The sequence below is a fragment of the Prionailurus bengalensis genome, chromosome A3, assembly GCF_016509475.1.
Source record: "Prionailurus bengalensis isolate Pbe53 chromosome A3, Fcat_Pben_1.1_paternal_pri, whole genome shotgun sequence".
NCBI lineage: Eukaryota > Metazoa > Chordata > Mammalia > Carnivora > Felidae > Prionailurus > Prionailurus bengalensis.
In genome coordinates, this window is record NC_057354.1 from 75,887,713 (window position 1) to 75,900,711 (window position 12,999).

The window sequence follows — 12,999 nt, forward strand, 5'->3', positions numbered from 1 at the left end:
CTGTGATGGCCACTTGGGTCACTATCTGACCTATAATTCCCCATTAGGGAATTTATCTCTGATACAAGGCCTTGCCATACTGCATGCAGGAATGGCAAAACATTGAAAGGCACTGATGTGCTACACCCATGTACTATCTACATTAAGCCTGTCTTCTCACAACATCCTCCTAAACAGACTCTTCATGATTGTCAACCAAGACATTTTCATCTATTGGAGGAGAGATCAAATATGTTCTTGAACTCTGTCACAAAAGACATGAGCAGGTATTGCGAAGAACAAATTCCAAACAAACTCCAGAGAGTCAAACCTTGGGTTTGCATTTCAAAACTAAGAAGAAATTTAGAATTCTACACAACTGTCCGACTACACCAATAGGGAGGCTCACACTGAAAATTCTCAGAGATGGCCTAGAAGCAGCTGATCTTTGAAAGCAGATAGTTGATCCAAGACCTTTGGTATAAGTGAGTGTCTTCAAATAGTAAACAGCTTCTACCCAAGATGTAGGACCAACATTCATAACTAATTCCTGTTTTGCCTTTGATACACTTTTTAATAATTATTTTTCTTTTCATTTTCTATAGAGCCTTGGCTGTCATCCACCCATAGTAGCCTTTATCCTCCTTCATTACTATAATTGTTAATTTAGAACATTCTCACACATCACAGGACCTCAGTGATAAATAAAAACCTCTGGGCAATGCTGGAATCATCAATGAGACCATAAGGATTTATAGACAGTGGCATTTCTACCTTTATTTACATGGACAAATGATGTTTAAAAAAATCAACCTATGGCTTTGCTAGTGTCTCTTTCTCAGAAAAAGGATCAACTATTAAAATCTATATATTGATCAGACCATACGAAGTTTTAAATTTGAACTCAACAGTCTTCATAGAACAGTGGGCAAACACTTTCAACATAGAAAAGACTAACAGAGGTCTATATGTGTAACGTAGCTTATGTAAGGACTTGGATCTTATGTTGTATATAATTGTTTTTTCCCTGAATCTCCTCTATTTCCTTTGAGGTCATGGCACTTGTCCTGTTTACCTCATAATAACACCTCATGCACATTCGCAATTATATTCTAAGACTCGTCCATACACTAAGACCCTAATTTTATAAATCACAAAGTCTGGAAATTTCAACTCAGAAGCAAGCTCCACAATGAGGCCACCTTGATTATTCAGGCAGTCTACCAGAGGGAATTACTGACCTATTTTTTTTTATGTGAGGAAGCAGAACAGTGTTTCCATCAGTAGCATGCATTCAAACAGAAAAGACTATAAGAAATGTATCACTAACTCAGGGAGAAGTTATTAATGATACCACCTCTCTGCCCTACCTGGAAAAATGATCAGTCTCAACTCATTGATACAAGTGGTGACGGAAAATCACATTGCTCTAGATATTTTTGTTGGCCAGTCATGGTGGCTTCTCTGTCATTGCGGTATTACTTGTTGTACTTAGATCAATAGAAAAGATATGGTAGAAGAGGTTATGAATGATCTTCAGGAAAATCTATTTAGTTCTCTAGGGTCTATCTTCAGGGCCAGTGGGATTTATTTTCTTCACTTGCTTTGGGAAATTGAGGCTTCTGATTCTGAGGCATCTTATAAGGACTATTCATTTGTTTATTTTTTTCATATTGTTCATGATGCTGGTCTAGTGGATTCTATGCAGAGTCTTACATGTTTCTGCACAACTGCCTTCTCCTCAGATGATCATTATGATAATGAAACAACAGAAAAGGTCAAGAAGGTCATACAACAGAGCTGGCTGTGGAGGTCACTGAAAAATAGCTCTGAGTGGCGAAGATCTCTATCACTGGCCTCCCCTAAATTTCTCAACTTCTCCCATGCTAAAGCATGACCAAAAGAGGTACTGGGACACTGAATATACAAATGGAAAATTTCCAGATCATATATGAAAATAGAACTCTGACCCCCAATTTTTGTAGCAAACAGTCCAAGAAGCCAAAGCACGCACCTGTAGCAAATAGCTAATATTGGTCAAGATTTGGTCAAAAACTGCCAGCTACCCTAATTTTTGGCCCCAACTCTATTTTGAGACCAAGCAAAAAAGCTGATTATGCTCACCAAACCAATCATATCAGATGCTTTTCTTGCTCTGCATACAATACTTCCAGCTTCTCCAGGGCAGCAATCTTCAGAGCTCACTTGAATCCCTCCCTGGTTTTCACTCTAAAGTTTTTCAAGTCTCCTGCTTCTACCTTTGAGCCTCTGTCAGACACAAGTGATGGTGGCTGACTTCCTTGCTGTAGTAAGCTCCAAACAATAGCCTCAGCTTGCCCTCATTTAAGTGGACTGCATTTATTCGCATAATACCTTTATCCCAAATTTCAAAATTTAAACCAGATGAAAATTGTTTTTGACATTGTAAACGTGCATCTGGAAAAAGATGCACACAAAACAAACAAACAAACAAACAAAAAACAACACAAGAGTTAAACCTTTGAATGGACCACTTAGGGAAATTTCTTGTATAATATGTACAGTATTTTATCTGTTAGAATTGTATACTTTTCTAGAAATATTATTATTTATACAAAAATCACATAGTGGACTCTTCTTACTAGTTAATTTTTGATAAAATTTTTATGCACACATCTCTGTGTACTAAATGGTCGCTTCGTAAAGTTGCTGTACTAGTTTCTGGACTGCTTTCTCAAATTTTTATTTAGCTTTTCTCTCTTGTGTAAGCATTTACAAAAAAAATGACAAAGAGAAAAAAATTAAAACTTCATAAAGAACAGTCTTCGAGGCATAATCTGTTCTTACTTTCTTGGGTTTGTTCACAAAGTCTTTGTTTACTTTCTACCATATTATAAAAACTCTGCATGCTTCCACAATAGAAAGGCAAAAAAGACATGTCCCTGAACTTGATACCCCCAGATGCTAGTAGGGGTTTTTTATTACCTATATATGTAATAAAAATCAAGTAGTGTGAAAATTACATTGTATAAAATGGAAGTACACGCAATTCTAAACAAGCACATTGAGGGGAGATGTACTGTCTTCCCACAGTATCAAAGATGGCTTCATAAAATAATTCATACTTGAAAAGAAAAGGAAAGCTGTAGGAATCACAATTCTGGAATTCAAGTGATATTACAAAATGTAGTAGTCAAAACAGTATGGTCCTGGAACAAAAACAGACACAGAGATCCATGGAACAGAATAGAAATACCAGAAATAAACCCACAATTATATTGGCAATTAATACTTCAACAAATCAGGAAAGAATATCCAATGAAAAAAAGACAGTCTCCAACAAATGGTGCTGGGAAAACTGGACAGCTACATGACCACTTTTTTATACCATACCCAAAGACAAATTGAAAGTGGATGAAAGATCTAAATTTGAAACCAGAAACCATTAAAATCCTGGAAGAGAGCCTGGAAGGCAGTGATGTCTCTGACATCGACCATAAGAACATTTTTCTATATACGTCCTCGGAGGCAAGGGAAACAAAAGCAAAAATAAATTACTGGGACTACATCAAAATAAAAACCTTCTTCATAGCAAAGGAAATAATCAACAAAACTAAAAGCCAACCTACGGAATGGGAGAAGATATTTGCAAATGACATATCTGATAAAGTGTTAGTATTCAAAACCTATAAAGAACTAGTACAACTCAACACCCCAAAACACACAATCCAATTAAAAATGGGCAGAAGACAGGGGCGCCTGAGTGGTTCAGTCTGTTAAGCCTATGATTTTGGTTCAGATCATGATCTCGTGGTCCATGAGTTCAAGTCCCATGTCGGGCTCTGTGATGACAGCCAGAGCCTGGAAACTGCTTAAGATTCTGTGTCTCCCTCTCTCTACCCCTCTCCCACTTGTGCGCATGCGCTCTCTCTCTCTCTCTCAAAAATAAATAAAAATTTTAAAAAATGGGCAGATGACATGAAGACATTTCTCCAAAAAAGACATCCATATGGTCAGCAGACACATGAGAAGATGCTCAACATCACTCACCATCAGGGAAATGTGAATCAAAATTACAATGAGATATCACTTTGCACCTATTAGAATGGCTAAAATGAACAAAACAGGAAACAACAGATGTTGACAAGGATGTGGAGAAAGAGGAACCCTCTTATACTGTCAGTGGGAATGCAAAATGGTGCAGGCACTGTGGAAGACAGTATGAAGGTTCCTCAAAAAGTTAAAAATAGAATGACCCTAGGATCCAGCAATTAATCTTTAACAAACCAGGAAAGAATATCCAATGGAAAAAAAGACTGTCTCTCTCTCTCTTTCTCTTTCTCTCTCTCTTTTTAGAACACACTCTACTGAGTGCTTACACATAGAATGCAAAAACACTAATTCAAAGGGATACATGCACCCTATATTTATAGCATCATTATTTACAATAGTAAAAATGTAGAAGGACCCCAAGTGTCCATTGATTGATGAATGGATAATGAAGAAGTGGTGTATATATATTAATTTATGTATTATAATATATAATAATACAATATAATAAATATAATAAATAATATATAAATAATAAATATAATAATTTATATATAATGGAATATTATTCAGCTATAGAAAGGTATGAAATCTTGCCATTTACAGTGACACAGATAGAGCTAGAGAGTATCATGCCAAATAAAGTAAACCAATCAGAGGAAGACAAATACTGATGATTTCATTCATATGTGGAATTTGAGAAACAAAACAAATGAGCAAAGGAAAAAAAGAGAGAGATAAATCAAGAAACACGCTCTTAACTATAAAGAACAAACTAATGGTTTCCGGAGGAGAGGTGGGGGGAGGAATGGGTAAAAGAGGTGATGAGAATTGAGGACTGCATTTGTTGGAATGAGCACCAGGTGATGGAAGGCATTGTTGAATCACTATATTGTACACCTGAAACTGATATAATGCTATATGTTAACTATACTGGAATTAAAATCTAAAAAAAAAAATTGGTACTTGAATTCTATCCTTAATTAATTAGGTTGAAAAAGGACAGAGAATATGACAATGCACAGATTAGATTGTATACACTTACGGAAGTAGGAAAAAATAGTGCTTTCAGTGAAAAGCAACTATTTAAGTGTAGCTATATATAATAATATGGTGGGAAGTAGGGAAAACCTAGTGTAGGAAAATCTGGTGAGTCCAAATTATACAGGACCTCACATACTGAGTTAATTCTTTATCTTAAAGGAAATACTGAATCATTCATGTTTTTGAAGTGGGAGTACAACACAATCCCATTTCTATGTTAGAATGGTATTGCTAAAACTGGGTAGTAATTAGTAATACAGAATCTGAGAGAGCTCAGTTTGTATCTATAGTAGGCAGAATAATGGTCCCCAAAGATGTGTATGTTCTAATCCCTGGAACCTGAAAATACGTTGGGTAACATGGCAAGAGGTAAATAAGATTGCTAATTAGCAGATCTGCAAATAAGATTATTCTGTATTACTAGATGGGCCTAGTGTAATTACAAGGGTCCTTTAAACGTGGAAGACGGAGGGGTGCCTGGTTGGCTCAGTCGGTTAAGTGTCCAACTCCTCGGTTTTGGCTCAGGTCATGATCTCACGGTTTCATGGGTTCGAGACCCACTTCAGGGTTTGTGCTGACAGTGTGGAGCCTGCCTAGGCTTCCCTCTCTATCTCTGCCCCTCCCCTGCTCATGCTCTCTCTCTCTCTCTCTCTCTCTCTCTCTCTCTCTCAAAATAAATAAATAAACCTTAAAAAGCATTTTTTTAAAAAAATGTGAAGAGGAAAGCAGAAGAATTAGTGTCAGAATGAATATAGTGTAAGAAAAGAATTGACTGGCCATTGTTGTCTTTGAAAATAGAAGGGGACCCTGAGCCAAGGAATGAAGCTAGTCTCTTAAGGCTTGAAAAAGCAGTAAAATTGATTCTACCTCAGAGCTTCTGGAAAACTCAGTCACTGAGCCCACTGACACCCATTTTGGACTTCTCACCTCCAAAATTTTAAGATAATACATAGGGTGTTGTGTTAAGTCACTGTTTGTGGTAATTTGTTACATTAGCAATAGGAAATTAATATAAAATATTATCCCATGCACTAGATACATGTGACCTTTGGTAAGTCACGACACTTTACATTTATCCAATCATAATAAGAGATAAGGATATTATCCTATTTGTCTTCGAGGAAAATTTAAATAATGTATATAACGTTTTTCCTATTGTTAAATAAATAGTAGTAGGCAATAAAAGTAGTAGTAACTGTAGCATCATCTCCATCTTATTCATCATCATTGGAAATTCTATGAATTAACCAATTTTACATTAGGCAAAAGAAGACTAATTCTGAATTCTTTCAATAGATCATGTTAGACATAAATAGGTTATGGGGTCGGTGAGGAGAGGGGTCGGTGGGGTCGGTGAGGAGAGGATGATCTGAGAAGTATTTAAGGGAAGAGTCAGACTTTTTGGAAATGGATATAAAATATAGAAGGAAAACTTCTATTTGGATGATTGAATATATTTCCAAAGTAGCAATATGGGTTAATAAATCATGCCATGCCCTGATACATGAGCTCCTGTGTGACTCAGGCTGAGAAACATATGAGAAATAGTTTCAAACGCACAGCCCTTTCCCACTTTCTTGAAGTATTAAAGACATTAAGTATCTCTGTGCTGAGCTTGCAAGAAAAACTGATCCAGTATCAGATATGCCCTGCTGTCCATTGCACCTGCTCTGCAAGATCTTCAGTAACATCTTAAAATCTTCTTAATAACTCCATTAACACCTTTTTCTCCCTGCCAGACTGACTCCCCACTTCTTTATAAAATGCTTGCCTGCAGGGTGATCACACTGTCTCTGCTTGTTGATGGTGCCTGAATGTTCTAGCCTAATAATTATTTTCTCCAAATAGCTCCCCTTTTCACCTAGGCTTCCAACAGCAAAGTTTCTTTGTTGCTATGGCTTCTGGACATAGAACATTTTGTCAACTTTTGAACCTAACACTCTCCTTCCCACCAACAGTTATTTAGGTAGATATTTTCCTTTACCTTATTTCCTTGTTAACAGACAAACATTTATATATTAAGAACATACTTAATCTGGCATCCTGCTGAAATTAGTCCTTGGACTTCTGCTGATTTTAATCTTTATAAATGATCTAGAGAAAGGAAATGACTGTGAACTAGCTGGAATTACTAATCAGCCAAAATTGCAGGGGAGGAGAGTAGAAGAAGCTACAACCAAACACAGGCAGGGTTCAATATGCCCTGCAGCTAAGTGAGTGTGGCAAACAGAACATAATAGGGAACCTTGTGAAGAGCTCCATACATCGGGCCAAAATGATTAAGAAGTAATGCCATTCAGTTGAAATGCATGAAGTTTGGGCCATAATTATGGATCAGTCACTCCAAAAGGGTAGGAACTGTGTGAAGCTTCAATTAGACTGGAAAAAGGGATAAGACTCACTAATATGGCACACTTGGAAAGAGATTTGCATTTCAATGTATTTTAACTTTCATAAAAAAAAAACTGAGAGAGGAAATGAAATGAGATATCAGGGTTTGCTGTCAGAGACTCATCTAATAAACTGGAATATGTATGCGTGTGCTTGTGTGTATGCCTATATTTGAAGTTAAGTGTACAATTTAATAAATTTTGATACATGTGTACAGCCATGTAAGTAGCACCTCAATCACTATATATATAATTCCATCCACCAAAAAAGCATACTTGATTCCCCTTAATGGCAATCTCCCTCTCCCCTTAGGCAACTACAGTTCTTATTTCAATCTCCATAGATTTGTATGGAATGTTTCAGAATTTCATATATGTGGAATCACACAGTATGTGCTCAGTATTTGGCCACTTTCACTGAGCATAAGGTTTCTAAGATTCATGCATACTGTTGGGTTTATTAGTATTTCTTATCACAATTTGTTTATCCATTCTCTAATTGATGGACACTCTTGTTTCCAGTTCAGAGCTATATATATATTTTAAAGTGTCTATGAGCTTTCTTGCACAGGTTTTTGGACATGTTTCAATTTTTGTAGAATTGGGTCATAGAGTAGGTATATATTTAACAGTATAAAAAATAGCCAAAAAGGTTGGCAAAGTAGTTGTACTAATTTATATTCCTACCAGCAAAGACAGAGTTCTAATTAATCCATGTCTTTGCCAACATTTTGTATTGCAAGTTGTTACATTTTAACTGTTCTACTTGATGTGAAATTATTTCTCATTTTATAATTTAATTTGTATGTCTATGAAGACTAAAAGTGCTAAGTATCTTTCTGCATGCTTTGGGACCACAAGTCTTTGACTCATTATAATTGAGTTGTTTCTGTTTTCATTATTTATTAAAAAAAGAAATATATATATATATACACACACACACAGTACTTTGTCAAATATATATATATATATAGTAAATATTTCTCTTGTCTATAACTTGCATACTCATATTCTTAACAAAATGTATTCATATAGAAGAGGTTTTATGCCCAATATATATATTTTTCTTTTTTTAAACAGTCCTTTTTGCATTCTAAGAAATCTTGGTAACAAACATAATCACTTATGTTCTCTTCCAGAAGTTTTAGATTTAGTTTGTGTTTATATCTATGATCCATCTGGAATTAAATTTTATGATATGATGATGGATCAAGGTTCATTTCTCTGTTCCCCTCATGTTTAACTAATTTTTCCATCCACATCTGTTAAGAAGATGACCCTTCCTCTTTCAATTAGTTTGGAACCTAAGTAGAAAAAAAATAAGTTGATAGGATGTGTGTTGGTCTGTTTCTGTGGCCTCTATTCTGCTCCATTCATCATTTTAACCAGCCTTATACCAGTAGCTCACTGAATAAGTTTACCTTTATTGTGGAAGCTCTCCAACAGTAATGTTGTTTTCAATTCTTTTATAGAATTTTCTGACTTCTCTTTTAGTTGTTTTCTCTTTCCTCTTTCATATAAACTTCAGAAACAACTTGTCAATTTCTACTTTTAAAAAGCCTAGGATTTTTGTTAAGATTGTATTGAATCTATAGATCAATTTATAGAGAGTCATAGTTAGTCATCCAACTCACAAACATGGCATAGCTATTTACTTAAAACTTCTTTATTTTCTCCTAGTAATAATTTGTGTAGTTTTCCTATAGTAATTTCACACACTTAAAACTTTATTTCTAGTTCCATACAAATTTTAGGATTGCTTGTTCTAGCTTCGAGAAAAATGCTGGGGCAATTTTGATTGGGGTTGCATTGAATGTGTAGATAGCTTTGGGTAGTATTGACATTTTAACAATATTTATTCTTCCAATCCATGAGCATGGAATGTTTTCCATTTCTTTGTATCTTCTTCAATTTCCTTCATAAGCTTTCTATAGGTTTCAGCATACAGATCTTTTACATCTTTGGTTAGGTTTATTCCTAGGTATTTTATGCTTCTTGGTGCAATTGTGAATGCGATCAGTTTCTTTATTTGTTTCTCTGTTGCTTCGTTACTGGTGTATAAAAATGCAGTTGATTTCTGTACATTAATTTTGTATCCTTCAACTTTGCTAAATTCGTGCATCAGTTCTAGCAGACTTTTGGTGGAGTCTATCAGGTTTTCTATGTATAGTATCATGTCATCTGCAAAAAGTGAAAGCTTGACTTCATCTTTTCCAATTTTGATGCCTTTGATTTCTTTTTGTTGTCTGATTGCTGATGCTAGAACTTCCAACACTATGTTAAACAACAGTGGTGAAAGTGGACATCCCTGTCGTGTTCCTGACCTCAGGGGGAAACCTCTCAGTTTTTCCCCATTGAGGATGATATTAGCTGTGGGCTTTTCATAAATGGCTTTTATGATGTGTAAGTATGTTCCTTCTATCCCGCCTTTCTCGAGGGCTTTTATTAAGAAAGGATGCTCTGTTTTTGTCAAATGCTTTTTCTGCATCAATTGACAGGATCATATGGTTCTTATCTTTTCTTTTATTACTGTCATGTATCACACTGATTTATTTGTGAATATTGAAACAGCCCTGCAGCCCAGGAATGAATCCCACTTGATCATGGGGAATAATTCTTTTCATATGCTGTTGAATTCGATTTGCTAGTATCTTGTCTAGAATTTTTGCATCCATATTCATCAGGGATATTGGCCTGTAGTTCTCTTTTTTTGCTGTGTCTCTGTCTGGTTTGGGAATCAAAGTAATACTGGCTTAATAGAATGAGTCTGGAAATTTTCCTTCCCTTTCTATTTTTTGGAACAGCTTGAGAAGGATAGGTATTATCTCTGCTCCAAATGTCTGGTAGAATTCCCCAGGGAAGTCATCTCATCCTGGAATCTTATTTGTTGGGAGATTTTTGATAACTGATTCAATTTCTTTACCAGTTATGGGTCTGTTCAAATTTTCTATTTCTTCCCATTTGAGTTTTGAAAGAAGAAAACCAAAGCAGGAGGCATCACAATTCCAGACTTTAGCCACTACTACTGAATCAAAGCTGTAATCATCAAGACAGTATGGTGTTGGCACAAAAACAGACACATAGACCGATGGAATAGAATAGAGACTCCAGAATTGGACCCACAAATGTATTGCCAACTAATCTTTGACAAAGCAGGAAAGAATATCCAATGGAAAAAAGACAGTCTCTTTAACAAATGGTGATGGAGAACTGGACAGCAACATGCAGAAGAATGAAACTAGACAAGTTTCTTACACCATTCACAAAAATAAGCTCAAAAGGGATGAAGGACCTCAATGTGAGACAGGAAACCATCAAAACCCTAGAGCAGAAAGCAGGAAAAAAAACCTCTCTGACCTCAGCCGCAGCAATTTCTTACTTGACACATCTCCAAAGGCAAGGGAATTAAAAGCAAAAATAAACTACTGAGACCTCATCAAGATAAAAAGCTTCTGCACTGCAAAGGAAACAATCAATGAAACTAAAAGGCAATGGACGGAATGGGAAAAGATACTTGTAAATGACATATAGGATAAAGGGTTAGTATCCAAAATCTATAAAGAACTCACCAAAATCCATACCTGAAAAACAAATAAGCCAGTGAAGAAATGGGCAGAAGACATGAATAGACACTTTTCTAAAGAAGACATCCAGATGGCCAACAGGCACATGAAAATATGCTCAACGTCACTCCTCACCAGGGAAATACAAATCAAAACCACACTGAGATACCGCCTCACGCTGGTCAGAGTGGCTAAAATCAACAAATCAGAAGACTATAGATGCTGGCAAGGATGTGGAGAAATGGGAACCCTCTTGCACTGTTGGTGGGAATGAAACTGGTACAGCCACTCTGGAAAACAGTGTGGAGGTTCCTCAAAAAATTAAAAATAGATCTACCCTATGACCCAAAAATAGCACTGCTAGCAATTTACTCTAGGCATACAGGAGTGCTGATGCAGAGGGGCACTTGCACCCCAATGTTTATAGCCGCACTCTCAACAATAGCCAAATTATGGAAAGAGCCTAAATGTCCATCAACTGACGAATGGATAAAGAAGATGTGGTTTATATATACAATGGAATACTATTTGGCAGTGAGAAAGAATGAAATCTGGCCATTTGCAGCAATGTGGATGGAAGTGTTAAGTGAAATAAGTCAGACAGAGAAAGACAGACACCATATGTTTTCACTCTTATGTGGATCTTGAGAAACTTAACAGAAGACCAGGGGGAGAGGGAGGCGGGGGGGGGGGGGGAAGTTACAGAGAGGGAAGGAGGCAAACCATAAGAGTCTCTTAAATACTAGAACAAACTGAGGGTTGATGGGGGGGCAGGGGAGAAGGGAAAGTGGGTGATGGGCATGGAGGAGGGCACCTGTTGGGATGAGCACTGGTTGTTGTATGGAAACCAATTTGACAATAAATTATATATATAAATTATTTCTAAATATTTTATGTTATACTGATGCTAGCGTAAATAGAATGTTCTTAGTTTCCCATGAACTAAGAAAATACCACAAAATGGGTGGTTAAAACAACAGCAATCTGTTCTTACAGTTTTTGTCAATGTCAGAAGTCTGAAATCAAGGTGTCCAATCAGGAGCCCTCTGAAGGCTCTAAGGATAAATCTTTGCTTGTCTCTTTGAGCTTCAGCTCTGGGGACTCCCAAGTTCATTGGATTATGGCAAATAACTCTAACTTCTGCTAATATCTTCACATGGCCTTCTCTGCATGTCTTTTATCTATTCTTCTTATGAGGAAATTAACCGCTGCATTTAGAGCCCATAGGAGTATAGTATGACCATTTCTTAATTGCAAAGGCCCTGCTTCCAAACAAGGTCATGTTGTGAGGTCCTGGGTGGCATGAATATGGAGGAAACACCACTCAATACACTGCATCTAGTCCAGAGAAATACTATTTACATTGTTCAATGAGGTAGTTAGTGTCTGGTCACCTTGCTAAATTCATTGATTAGATACTGAAGTTGTTTTATACCTTTTCAGGGTTTTCTTTTTGCACAGTCATCTGTGAATTACCAGATGTGTCACATCTTTCATTCCCATCTGTTTCTTTCATTTCTCTTTCTTGCTTGTTGCTCTCAAGACTTCCAGTACAGTACTAAATAGAAGGAGTGAGCACGAGCATTTCCTCCTTCCTCCAATTTTAGGGGAGAGTATTACAGATGCTCTTTACCATGTTGAAGAAGAGTCTCTTTATTCCTACTTTGTTGAATACTTTTTTATGATGAATGACTGTTAGATATTGCCAAATATTTCATTTAATACATTTATAAAGATGCTCATGTTTTTTTTTCTTTACTTTGTTAATTAGGTAAAGTACATTGACTGATTTTCAGTTGTTAAAGCACCTTGCATTTCAAAGATAAACCCACCTCCTCTATTGTGCTTTGTTCAACATTAATAATAATAATAATAATTTTGAAGATTGTTGTTCTCTGTCCATGATAAATGTTGTTCTACAATTTCATTGTCCAATTTTGTCTATGACAGTTATGCTGGCCTTCTAAAACAAACTGGGAAGTGTGTCCTCTTCT